The sequence below is a fragment of the Pyxicephalus adspersus genome, chromosome 4 (assembly GCF_032062135.1).
Source record: "Pyxicephalus adspersus chromosome 4, UCB_Pads_2.0, whole genome shotgun sequence".
Lineage (NCBI taxonomy): Eukaryota > Metazoa > Chordata > Amphibia > Anura > Pyxicephalidae > Pyxicephalus > Pyxicephalus adspersus.
In genome coordinates, this window is record NC_092861.1 from 38,925,321 (window position 1) to 38,937,381 (window position 12,061).

General features: G+C 36.1%; 1 long non-coding RNA gene across 3 annotated transcripts in view; it reads left to right on the forward strand.

Annotated features, from left to right (window-relative positions):
• LOC140330022 (uncharacterized) overlaps window positions 1-12,061 on the forward strand; it is a 138,361-nt gene that overhangs the window by 27,894 nt on the left and 98,406 nt on the right. Inside the window, exon 3 of one of the 3 annotated variants that reach the window (XR_011920571.1) lies at window positions 9,779-9,940. The exons of the other annotated variants lie outside the window; for them this stretch is intronic. This is a non-coding gene — a long non-coding RNA (uncharacterized lncRNA). Of the gene's footprint in view, window positions 1-9,778; window positions 9,941-12,061 lie in introns of those variants that run through there. 3 annotated transcript variants of the gene reach the window in all.

Sequence of the window (12,061 nt, forward strand, 5' to 3'; positions counted from 1 at the left end):
AATACTTATGCATATTTTTTTGTTGTATGAGCACGGGGCCCCAGATTACCTATGATTTCAGTAGAATCAAGGATTTAATAAAGTATTTTATATAACTAGAATGATCAGAAATGGTTTTAAACTACTAAACAACTGGGTGTTTCCCATTCTGAAGTAGCTAGAAATCCAAAAATGGTTTGTAAAATAATGATGTTTGTAAAAGTATCACACAAAATGTTCGATACAGATCTATTACAACTTAAAGAGATTGGGGGGACCCTCGACATACACACATACACACACACACATATATATATATATATATATTAGTATATAGTTGCAAATTCAGGTATCAACAGGAACAGATTTCTCTCTAGCCTACCTAGGTCATAGCAACTGGGGGGGGGGGCAAAATGACCTAATAATCTAATCATAGCACAGCATCTCATGTCACATCCAGTGTCTAGGCTGTCGTTAGCATTTTGACCACGAGGTGTCACCAGAGCACACAGCAGGGTGCAGACAGTAGCCCAGATGGCTTCCACAGACTGTTCAAAGATAATGTTGCAGTCCAAGGTGTTGGGTTAGTAAAGTTTTATTCAAAGAGCAACTAAACTAAAACTAAAAAAAATCACACTTAAATAAAGAAAAAGAGAGCCAATCTTACTGTGCATGGAGGCACTGGGGTCCCAATAAGTCTTGATCACAGCGGCGATCAAGATTCAAAGGGGCGGTGATGTACCTTTTTTTTCTTAAAAAAAAAAGGTGTTGCACTTTAAAAAAGAAAAAATAACGTTTTTACTTTATGTGAAAGAGTTGTCTACCCATATATGTAAAGTAAAAATGTTGAGTTTAGGTGCGCTTTAATATCAATAATGTGTCACCAACAATAATGCTTTACCAGTATATACAGGTATATGTATACTTTACATGAGGTCATCCTAAAGGAATGCAGCTCATACTTTAACTGCCATCCTTACAAGGTAAAATGCGGGTTAAAGGATGATCATTGGTGAGTACTGGTCAAGTACTGGTCATTGATTCACATCCTGGGTAGTTTTGAAACACAGTGTCACACATATAGGAGTTGTCTCAACTGGAACTTACTGCATGCAACATGTTTTTTGATCATATGCCAAGCTATTCAAATTGGGGGACTCCTTGGATGAATGCAACTCACTTCCACAGCTAGGTACTTTTGTTATATCTAACTTTGTTATTGTATTGTTTTATCTATCTGTCTTTAGTATTAAATAGTATATTCTTTCATTTAACTTTTTGTTTTTGTTTTAACTCTCTTTGTGCACTTCAAATTTAACCCATAAATATTTACATACATTGACACAAATTAAATCTGTGACATGACAAAAGGAAAATAGAATGGGGGGGGGGGGGCATGATGACATCATAGCACAGAGGCAGCCTGCCATATTCTCTGTGCTGTCCAAGCATTCCTGTGCCCACAGCCTAAAGACATCCCCAGCCCTCATCTCATCCTGGCTGTACCACAAATGATTGCTCATCCATTGTCTCCCAACGGCCATTTAGTAACAGTCATTTTATGTAACTGTCAGCACTTTCTCTTCTTGTTCTTTTCGGTAATCAGGCAGGTTTCTAGGCAGCCACTAGCACCATGCAGTGTGCAATCTAATACAGTAAATCCTGTAATAAGGTCATATCAAGACATTACTCTGGGGGCAACTGATAGAACAACACGGAAGCACCAAAGAACTTTGAAGACTTATAGCTAAGCTCACCAAAATTCTAGTTTGAATAAATCTATGGCATGTAGCTTACCTCCTGTAATATGTGATAAGAAGAGGTGAGGACATTTTTGTAGGTATATACACAACAGGAGCAGGATTCTAGAGTTGTAGTAGTTTACACACAACCATTAAATGATTCTGAAGTCTTTTGTGGTTATATATATCCTTTTAAATGACACCTCAAGGCACTGAAGCAGTGTGCCTGTATTTCCACAACCCATGTTCACCTGTTCTTGTAACAGCTGTCCGAACTGTATTTTATTATTATTCATAAACAGGATTTATATAGCACCAACATATTACACAGTGCTGTACACTAAATAGGGGTTTCAAATGACAAACAGATACGGACAGTGACACAGGAGGAGGAGAGGACCTTGCCCCAAAGAACTTACAATCAAGGAGGTAGGGGAAGTATCATACAATAGGAGGGGAGATAGAGTGGTGGGAAGTGGTTACAGTTTTAGGAGATAGAAATACAAGGGTAGGCAAGTTTGAAATGATGAGTTTTGAGTTCTCTTTTAAATAAGCAGAAAGAAAGAGAAAGCCAAATAGGATGAGGAAGACCATTCCAGAGAGTTGGGGCAGCTCTAGAAAAGTCTTGGAGCCGAGCGTGTGATGAGGTTATGAGAGAGGAAGTCAGTTGTAGGTCATCGGAGGAGCAGAGAGAGCGGCTGGGGGAGTATTTTTTTTTTTTACCAGGTCAGAAATGTAAGTGGGACAAGAACTGTGGAGGGATTTGAAGGCAAAGCATAGGAGCTTGAATATGATTCTAAGGTAAAATGGAAGCCAATGAAAAGAACTACAAAGAGATGCAGCAGAAGAGGAGCGGAGGGAAGGATGGATGAGTCTGCCTGCAGCATTCATAATAGATTGTACTGGAAAGAGTCAAATTAGTGGAATACCAGAGAGGAGGAGGTTACAGTAATTTTTTCCATACCTGTAAATGTTCTGAATATGGGGGGTAAATGAGAGGGCAGAATCAAAGGTGACACCAAGACAGCAAGCCTGTGGGCAGGGACGTTTAACAGTGTTATTAACAGTTAGGAATATGTCAGAGGGAGATTTGGAATTTGAGGGGGAATGTTGATGATGAGTTCTGTTTTATCCAGGTTGAGTTTCAGGAATCGGTCAGACATCCATGATGAGATGGCTGACAGGCAGCATGAGACCTTATCCAGGACTGAAGGAGAGATCAGGGGTGGACAGATAGATTTGAGTGTCATCAGCATACAGATGGTACTGTAAGCCAAAGAAGGATATGAGACTACCGAGAGAGGAGGTGTACAGAGAAAAGACCACCGGTCCAAGGACTGACCCTTGGGGAACACCAACAGTGGGGAGAGTGGGAGACGAGGAATTACCATGGAAAGAAACTTGAAAGGAGCACTCAGACTGGTAATATAAATAAAATAAAAGATGTTTTTAACTTGTATTGTTTTTTGTTTAAAATATTCCAAGTCCAGAAAAGGATAGAGAAATCTCCTGAAATAGACACAGACGACAAAAAAATTGGCAAAGGTTTCATCCAATGTTGTACTTCATTTTAATTCAGAAAAAAAAAACAAATTAGAAACCCAAATGAATGACAGCAAACACAGAAAACAATGGTCTATTGAACCTGACATTATTTCAATTTCTTACATTTGTTAGTATATGTTTATTTATACCAAGCATGCTTAAAATCACTTTCTGTTGATTGATACACTACCTCTAGGTATTTTTCCACTTCTAAGTCTGTTTCGAGCAATAGCTGTACTTTTTGTAAAAAAAAAATACTTTCTAAGGTTAGTTTAAACTTTCCTCCTGCTAGTTTTAGGTCATCTCCCCATGTAATTGATCGTAGCTTTATAGTTTTGATCTTAGCTTCATATTCTTATTCACACTTCTAACATATATAAAGGTTTTCAACACACTCCCCATTTACTTTCTTTCATCAAAGGTTTAACTAAATCTAAGTGAGGTTTACTTAGGATCCATACAGTGGAATCAGAATCTTCACCCTACTGGTAATCCCAAATATTGCCTCCCAGAATTCTGATTCCTTCAGATTCTTTCCTAACTACCTGGTAACACTACTGTTTTTTTTTAAATCATCGGATCAAATCATATGATCAACACTGTACCCCCAATATTGTTTTTTAGTTCTGAACTAAACTGTATTACTAATAATATTATCTTTTATAGGATTTGATCCCCTAGGTGCATTATTTTCCACTTAGAAACATAGAACTTAATTTTTATGGATTTGACCTATGTTTTAACAATACCAAACATATTCTTTTTTACAAACACCTCCAGGAATATCAATCCTATTGTCCACCTTGGTGATTTATCAAAACGACAAACCTCACCCGCCTGACATTTACATCACTTTCTTATTAAATAAAACACAGCCTAGTACAGAACCTTGTAGCACACCACCAGTGTTCTCTATTCTGCTCCCAAAATGAATGTCCATACACATTAACATAAAACATTTAAAAAATCCTAGATACATTTTCATATGTCAATTCCTGAATGCCCTCACATATTTAAGAAACATTTCAGTTGGAAGTCTGTCATTTATACATATTAGTCCTATACTTTATTATGTCTTTTTTAACACTGAGATTATCCAGTATAAAATATTTTTTAAAATCCAGAAGGAAAAAAAACAAAATTTGAAAACATACAAACATAGTTAACTAATTAGAAATAGTGTGATCATAACTGCGGCAAAGTAATAGCACAATATATAAAACAAAGGGACCATTCAATATTATCCAGAAATTGCTAAGTCATGTCACTGTGAAAATATAATTAATTATATTTCATTTCTTCTATTCAGTTGAAAATAAAACAATTTTCATTAGTTTGCATGCCAGTTTGCTACTTGTCTTATTACAGTTCTCATGAGGTTACAAAAAGATTCATTGTCAACTACCATTTGCAGGAAAACATTTCAGATATGGATAAAAGACACTTCTGTCTAGACTCCAATTAATATCCTGCAGAAGAAAACAAAGACTATTCATTTAAATATGAGCACATTGGCTGAATCACATTTTGGCGCTGTCAGTATCTATTTTAAGTAATAACCTAGTAATAGATACAGGTTTCCAGTTGGTGGGATCCATTAATTCGAATGTATGAAAACATATTAAAAAATTATAACAGGTAGAAAACATCTGTAGCAAAACATTTGCACAATGAACTGTCTTGCATTTCTAGCACATTTTAAAAGGGACTCTGCTGTTTCAGACTCTGCTGTGTTGTGCAAGCCCATACCTATAAAACAAAACCGAAACCGCCTACACACTAATGTAATCAAAATCTGACTCTCTCTGACTCTGAAAGTATAAAAAGTAAAGAAAGCTACTGTAAAAGAACACAGTTATTATGTGTTGCAAATTCCAATGCCAGCACTCTTTATTTCTTAACGCTGCCAAATCTTCCTTATCTGACACATTTATAGATGCCTTGGATGCCTGATACCCCTTTGAATGCCAATGTGCCTATGTAATGACTATATTGATTTTGAGTTTATTGGGGTAAACCACAGAGTGTTGAATAGGTCTGCTGTCCAGCTTGAGTCTGTGACAAATTTAACCCAAACATTTGTCATTTAGCCAGAAGTGAATAAAGTAGAAGCAAAAAAAGGATTAAAATTGTTATTGACTGCTGGCTGTATTCACTGGGCAGTGCGTTGTACCTGTTACAATCAGCTGTCTGGATTTACTTAACCATGCATTATACTTAACTGCTGGCTACATTCTCTGAGCTGTATGTTGTGCTTGTCATCATCCGCCAGCTAGATTTGCGGTGCCTTAAGTTATACTTAATTGGTCACAGCCTGAATTTGCTGAGTTGTATGTTGCTTGTGTGTAAATTTATGGTACACTGTGGGACATTCACATAGAATTCAAATTGAAACAAGTAGATTATTTGCCTAGTGGAATATTTGTACTACTTATTCTTATTCTAGTAGAATAATTCTACTGTTATATTGTTTTACCAGCAGTACAGAGTAGAATATTACACCAAAAGAAGAATTATACTCGTAAAATTTCTACTAGTAGAATAATTACATAGTTAAATAGTAAGTCAGGTTGAAAAAAGACATATGTCTATCAAGTTCAACCACTAGGGAAACAAACATATCCCAGAAATAAAACAATATGGACATACTTGGTCCAGAGGAAGCCAAAAAATACCCAGGTACAAATTGCTTCAACTGGGAAAAAAAATTCTATGAGGCAATCAAATGTTCCCTGGATAATTAGTCTGTTATCTTTATTATGCATGTTGTTAGCCCCAAGAACCTAACTTTACATTTCTCAATGTTAAATGTCATTTGCCACTTGGCTGCCCAATCAAACATTACATTCAGGTCTGCTTGTAGAATATAGACTATAGATCCTGTATGGACGTAATTCTTTTACATAGTTTGGTGTAATCTGCAAACAAAGAAATTGTACTTTTATTCCCAAACTCAATATCGTTTATAAAGACATAAATATGTAAAGGTCCAAACACTGAACCCTGGGGTACACCACTAATAACCTTAGACCATTCAGAATATGAAACATTAATTACAACTCTCTGGATGCGGTCCTTAAGCCAGTTCTCTATCCATGTACAGACTTATCTACTTTTCCAAACCTATTGACCCTAACTTGCATATTGTCGGTCTGTGGGGTACAGTGTCAAATGCTTTAGCAAAGTCCATGTACACTATATCAACTGCTACTCCACTGTCTACCTGTTTAATTACTTCCTCATAAAAAGAGAGTAAGTTTGTTTGACCACTTCTACTACGTAATTCTACTAAAATTCTAATTAAAATGGTCAAATTCTGCAGGTTACATTCTCTGTATGTAGTTGTGTATAAGTAAGCCCCGATTCTACATAATTTCTGCTTAAAAAACAAAAACAAATAGAGAGGGACACCATCAATTTGTAAATTGAAGGATAGGCATCTCTCCTACCCTTTAAGCTGCTTAAACTGCCCTTCCTAATGGCTATAACGCCCTTCCTTTTATTGCATAGTATTCTGCACACTTGTAAGGGCCTTCCCATGTCTTTTGTGTTGCATGTAGCTTACCTACAAGCACTCCAGGTACCAAAGAATGGGGTCAGTTCAGGCTAACTGTCAGCTAATTGAACAGAGGCAATTTCGACCAGTATTAGTGGGGAGATAGAGGCTCCATAAATTGTTAGATGAACAAACTTTTGGAGGCAGGAGTTTAACAGAACACATATCTATGGTGAGTGCAGAAAGACAGATGAATAATAAGCATGTTTTTACATGTATAATGGGAAAATTTTTGAAATCTGTTGTCACAGAGTCAAAGTTAAAAGTGTTTGCTGTAATTATGGGCATAATTGCGGGCATAAGCATTAGGTATTAGGATTAGGCATGAACATCCCATCCCATGAGTTGCAAGGTGTCAATTGGTGCTTGAGTAAATAGGAGCTTGAGTATTCATCTGAGGTCAATCCCCCATGGTGCTCTAGAAAAAATTGTTTCAGCAAAATGTGCCTTTATCAGTTGTTTCCTTAACTAGTACAAATTCGGAATACTGATACAACTCAGGCTCCTTTTTCGAACTGTTCTGCTTTAAATAACTATATAGATTAAATAGGTACATAGTTATTGTAAAGTCATGCATAGTAATCCATTCATTTGCTTCTCCTTTCAAAGTATTGCAAATTGCAGTGTCGGCTTTCACTGAAGAATATTTTCTTTCTGCTATGCTTGCACACTCTGGCTTTTTATCTGTTAATAAGTATTTCCTAAAACCGACTACACTGGCAGTCAGCTTTTAGCTTTGCAAACACAGAATTCTGAGCAATATGTAAGAAATCAAAGGATGAAAAAGTAGATCATGAACCTTTACAAGTGGCAGAGAACAGTCAGAACAGGAGACTTGAATTCAATGATTTCTTTTCATTTTAGCAAAAAAAACCTTGAAGCTCAATGTCCTTATATCATAGAAAAAACTGGTATACCTCATGTCACATCACATAAATGATAGAGGAATGGTGATACGTTGAAATGATCACAAGCCATCTACAGTCCTAATATTATATAGTTGGCAAGTGTCCCATAATTTTTGAAGGACATTTTTTAGAAATGTTTTAAAGTTGTTCCAAACCATGATTTTACTTATTCCTAAAAAAAAAATTCTGATACAATGTTTGAAGAAACACAGCTAATAATGTCTTCATTGGCTTTACAACATTTACTTTAAAGTAAAAATAAACCTAAATACTAAAATGTTATATAAGCTTCAAAATGGTATTGTAATTTTAAAAAGTTTGTAAATTTTAATTTTCTTTTTTTTTTCTACATATATACCTGGTATTCCAGGAGGTAATTGTATGTACTTTGCTTTAATGGGCCATATACACGCCTATTGTAAAAACAAAAGCAACACACGTTGTACATATGAATGCTCTAGACCAGTGTTTCTTGACCTTTTTAACACAGGGAAACCCTTGAAATAACTTTCAGGTCTTCAGGGAACCCCATTATAATTGATATATCCAAAGCTCACATGTGGTGGTCAGTGGCAGAAATACATATATTACTGACTATTGGGAAGAATGTCACCTTTACAGATAACCATAAAGATCATTACTGTCAATAGTAATTGACCTGAGATACACAAACTGCTCAAACTACCCATGGAAGAACCCTGGTTAAGAAACACTCATCTAAACTAACGACAGAGAGCTTATCAGGGGGAAGTGCATGTGGACAGAAGATGCAATGAAGCTGTACAAAATCAGCAGCAAAGGAAATTGTTTTATGATAGCATTTAGTTTTGCAATGCATGATGTATCAAGTTAGCTATCCAGATAAGACCTACTTTAAAACATGTGTAAAACATACAGGGAAAGCAACCAAAATGCCCAGACCTTCAGGTTGTATTTCATTGTAAGGCATCAGTGTGCCCTACTTCCTTTCCCTGTGCTTTAGTGATTTGAGAAATGTTTTACTATTACGTTTACTACTTTACATATTACTACTACTTACTTACTATTTTTACTTGGCTGATGTCATTTTTGGTCAGAATTTTACTGTTCTGAGCACCTCTAGTTGTGACTTATATTAATGTTAGGATACATCAAGGAACATATGTAGAAGTTGCATGAGTAAATACCTTTGCAAAAAATAAGTTTGCATTGTATCTCTAAGGTTAGGTTCACCCCTGGGGTGAGGTTGCAGTGCATTTACCACCTACTCATTCCCGGAAACACTGCCTTTTGGGGAGACACTACTTGTGGCACCCCATTGTGAAGGAATGAGGCAGCAGTGAAAGCTGACAAATGTGCAGACATAAAAGTGTTTGAGCGACTGGCAAGGTGATAGCAGCAGGGAGCCATGCGGGTTCCTGCCATTTAGAAACAGGTGTGAACAAGACCTAAAGAAGAGAATTGCACAAAAGGAAATAAGGGGAAAATTTCCCAGTAGACTCGGCATTAAAATCCAAAAGGTGGCACATTTTCATTCAGTTTTACCCTAAAATAAAACTAAAATAAAAATAGGTTGAAATGTTGCAATTGACAAAAAGAAGGTCAGTTAAAGAGAAGGGGGTTAGTGTGCGGTTAGAGAGATCACCACATGTGATCTATATGCAGGGTAGCGTAAATTATAATGTACAGATTAAAGTATCATACATTGATAATAAAAAAAAAGAGGATGTGCCAAAGGTGGTAAAAAGTGATATATTGTTATCTCCCTGCCCACTTCTTCTTAACTGACCCTCTTTATCAGTTGCAACATTTCCAATATTTTTCATAGGGATGAGCTTAACATTGAGTACACAAAAGTGTTTCCCATTATTCCTTAATACATTTTATATCTTACTTAACTAAAAACAAAATAAACAGTTGCCTGGATTTGGGTTTAAAAGCAGTCAAACCGTTACATATATAGATGAATTATATACAATTAATGGGCACTGTTTTATTCTTCTATACAGCACAGCCTTGTCTGACAGTTAAAGAGAACTAATTTTTCACTTCTGCACTACTATTCACAGGTCTTGACCGTCCCTCAACCTGTGTCTGGTCAACAATCAACAGTAGCTACATAACTTGTATTGAAAAAAGAAAAACATAATGTAGGAATAAGTATAAAGTTGCATTATTTTTTTTTCTTTCTGCCTGTAGTTCCATTTTTAGTAGAGAACATGTGTATAAAATACAATCCCGTTTTAAAATAAAAGCTATAGCACAAAAGCAACAGAGATGTTTTCAACAAACCATTTTCTAATACAATTCTATGTTAGGGCGCATTGGAAAATCAAAACTGGTGTTGCTGTAAAACACATTTCTGCCCCAGATTTTGGAGATCCTCCTGAATGTCTTAAAATATTGGCAAAACACTTTTAAAGTTTTAGTAACACATGAGAACACCCAACTCCAGAGCACACGTTGCTCCTTCCAATAATATGCATTTATCATCAATGTCCTTTAAGGTTCAATGAACCATGAAATAGTCTTTGTGAAAAGTACCACTAATAGCACTGAAACAAACATTCATTTTAGCTTTTAGAAATGACAACTTTTGAATAAATGAGGTTCATTTAATGCATTCCAGTGGGGTTAGCATAGGTAATACTTTTTTTTTTTAGGATAAACACGTGTACATAGAGTAAAACCTGGAGGAAACTTAAAATCAAACATTTAAACATTAAAGCTGAATTCTAGGGAAACTGCTAAATGTCTAAATTAAATACATATGAATGGAGAGGTTATCTGTCAAAAATGTTTTACAATTTTTTTAGCCAGGTACCACTGTCAGCATACTTAGATTGCTAAAGTAAAAAAAATAAAAATGTGGACTTTGGTGAAAGAGAGTTTCATAGAAAATCCTTCCATTTACAGTGTGTCACAGTGCTGAATGATGTGACATTATTAGTCAGCCCAAACTTTGTTTCAAAAATATTTAGGTTTTTATCAAATGGGCATATATGAGTGAGTTTGTAAGAAATTTACATAAAACAGGTCATGACTATATTGTAGTCCAGCTGAGGAAACAGATATATAATTTTATATCTTTCCAGAAATGTTGTGCTGGCCCTCACTTTGTAGGAACATCTTAATTAATTTTTCAAACAGATATCCACCCATGGCTGTTTGGATGTCCTGGTCCTAGGGTCCTATATTCCAACATTCTCCTGTCCACTAATATTGTGTGCAAGAAGCCCAGAGCTTTTAGACCATTTATTTGCATGCACTTGACAAAAGTCATAATGACCTTCCAAGTGCCTCCTTTATGTGAAGAAGTATTCAGTCTACTGTGCAGCAAAGTCCTATGAGTGTTTGTGTCCCATAACAGCTGTAAAAATGTTTATAAAAATTATAATTTGGATAAAAATACACTAAAATCAATTTTAAAGATTAATTGTATGTCAAGTGGTACATAAATAAGTTACACTAAAGCCTTTAATGCTTCATCTATTTACTACTACTACTTTTTTTAAATTGAGATTTTTTTAAACCCCATGTTTGATGTGTACGTGTGATGTTTATGTGTATGGTATGTGAGCTGGTGTACTACAGCTACAGTATATGGGATTATTCCTTTATTGTTATTAAAATTATTATTATTAATAAACAGTATTTATATAGTGCCAGCATATAGCCCTGTACATTAAATAGGGGTTGCAAATGACAGACGAATACAGACAGTGACACAGGAGGAGGACAGAGGACCCTGCCCCAGAGAGCTTACAATCTAGTAGGTGGGGGAAGTAACACACAATAGGAGGGGAGATATGTAGTGGTAGGAAGTAGTGACGGTTTCAGGAGACATAAGAAGATAGGTAGGCAAGTTTGAAAAGATGGGGTTTCAGTGCTCTTTTAAAAGAGCAGAAAGTAGGAGCAAGCCGCATAGGACAAAGAAGACCATTCCAGAGAGTTGGGCAGCTCTGGAGAAGATTTGTACCCTTGCGTGTGATGAGGTTATGAGTGAGGAAGTCATAAGTAGGTCATTGGAGGAGTGAAGGGAACGGCTAGGGGAGTATTTTTCTATCAGGTCAGAAAGGTAAGTGGACAATAATTGTGAAGGGATTTGAAGGCAAAGCACAGGAGCTTGAATTTGATTCTAAGGTGAAATAGAAGCCAATAAAGAGAACTGCAAAGAGATGCAGCAGAAGAGGAGCGGTGGAAAGGATGAAAGGATGGATGAGTCTGACTGCAGCATTCATAATAGATTGTACTGGAAAGAGTCAAATTAGTGGAATACCAGACAGGAGGAGGTTACAGTAATTTAGACAAGATAGAATGATGAGAGTTTGGTTGTCACTGGGGACAGGTAG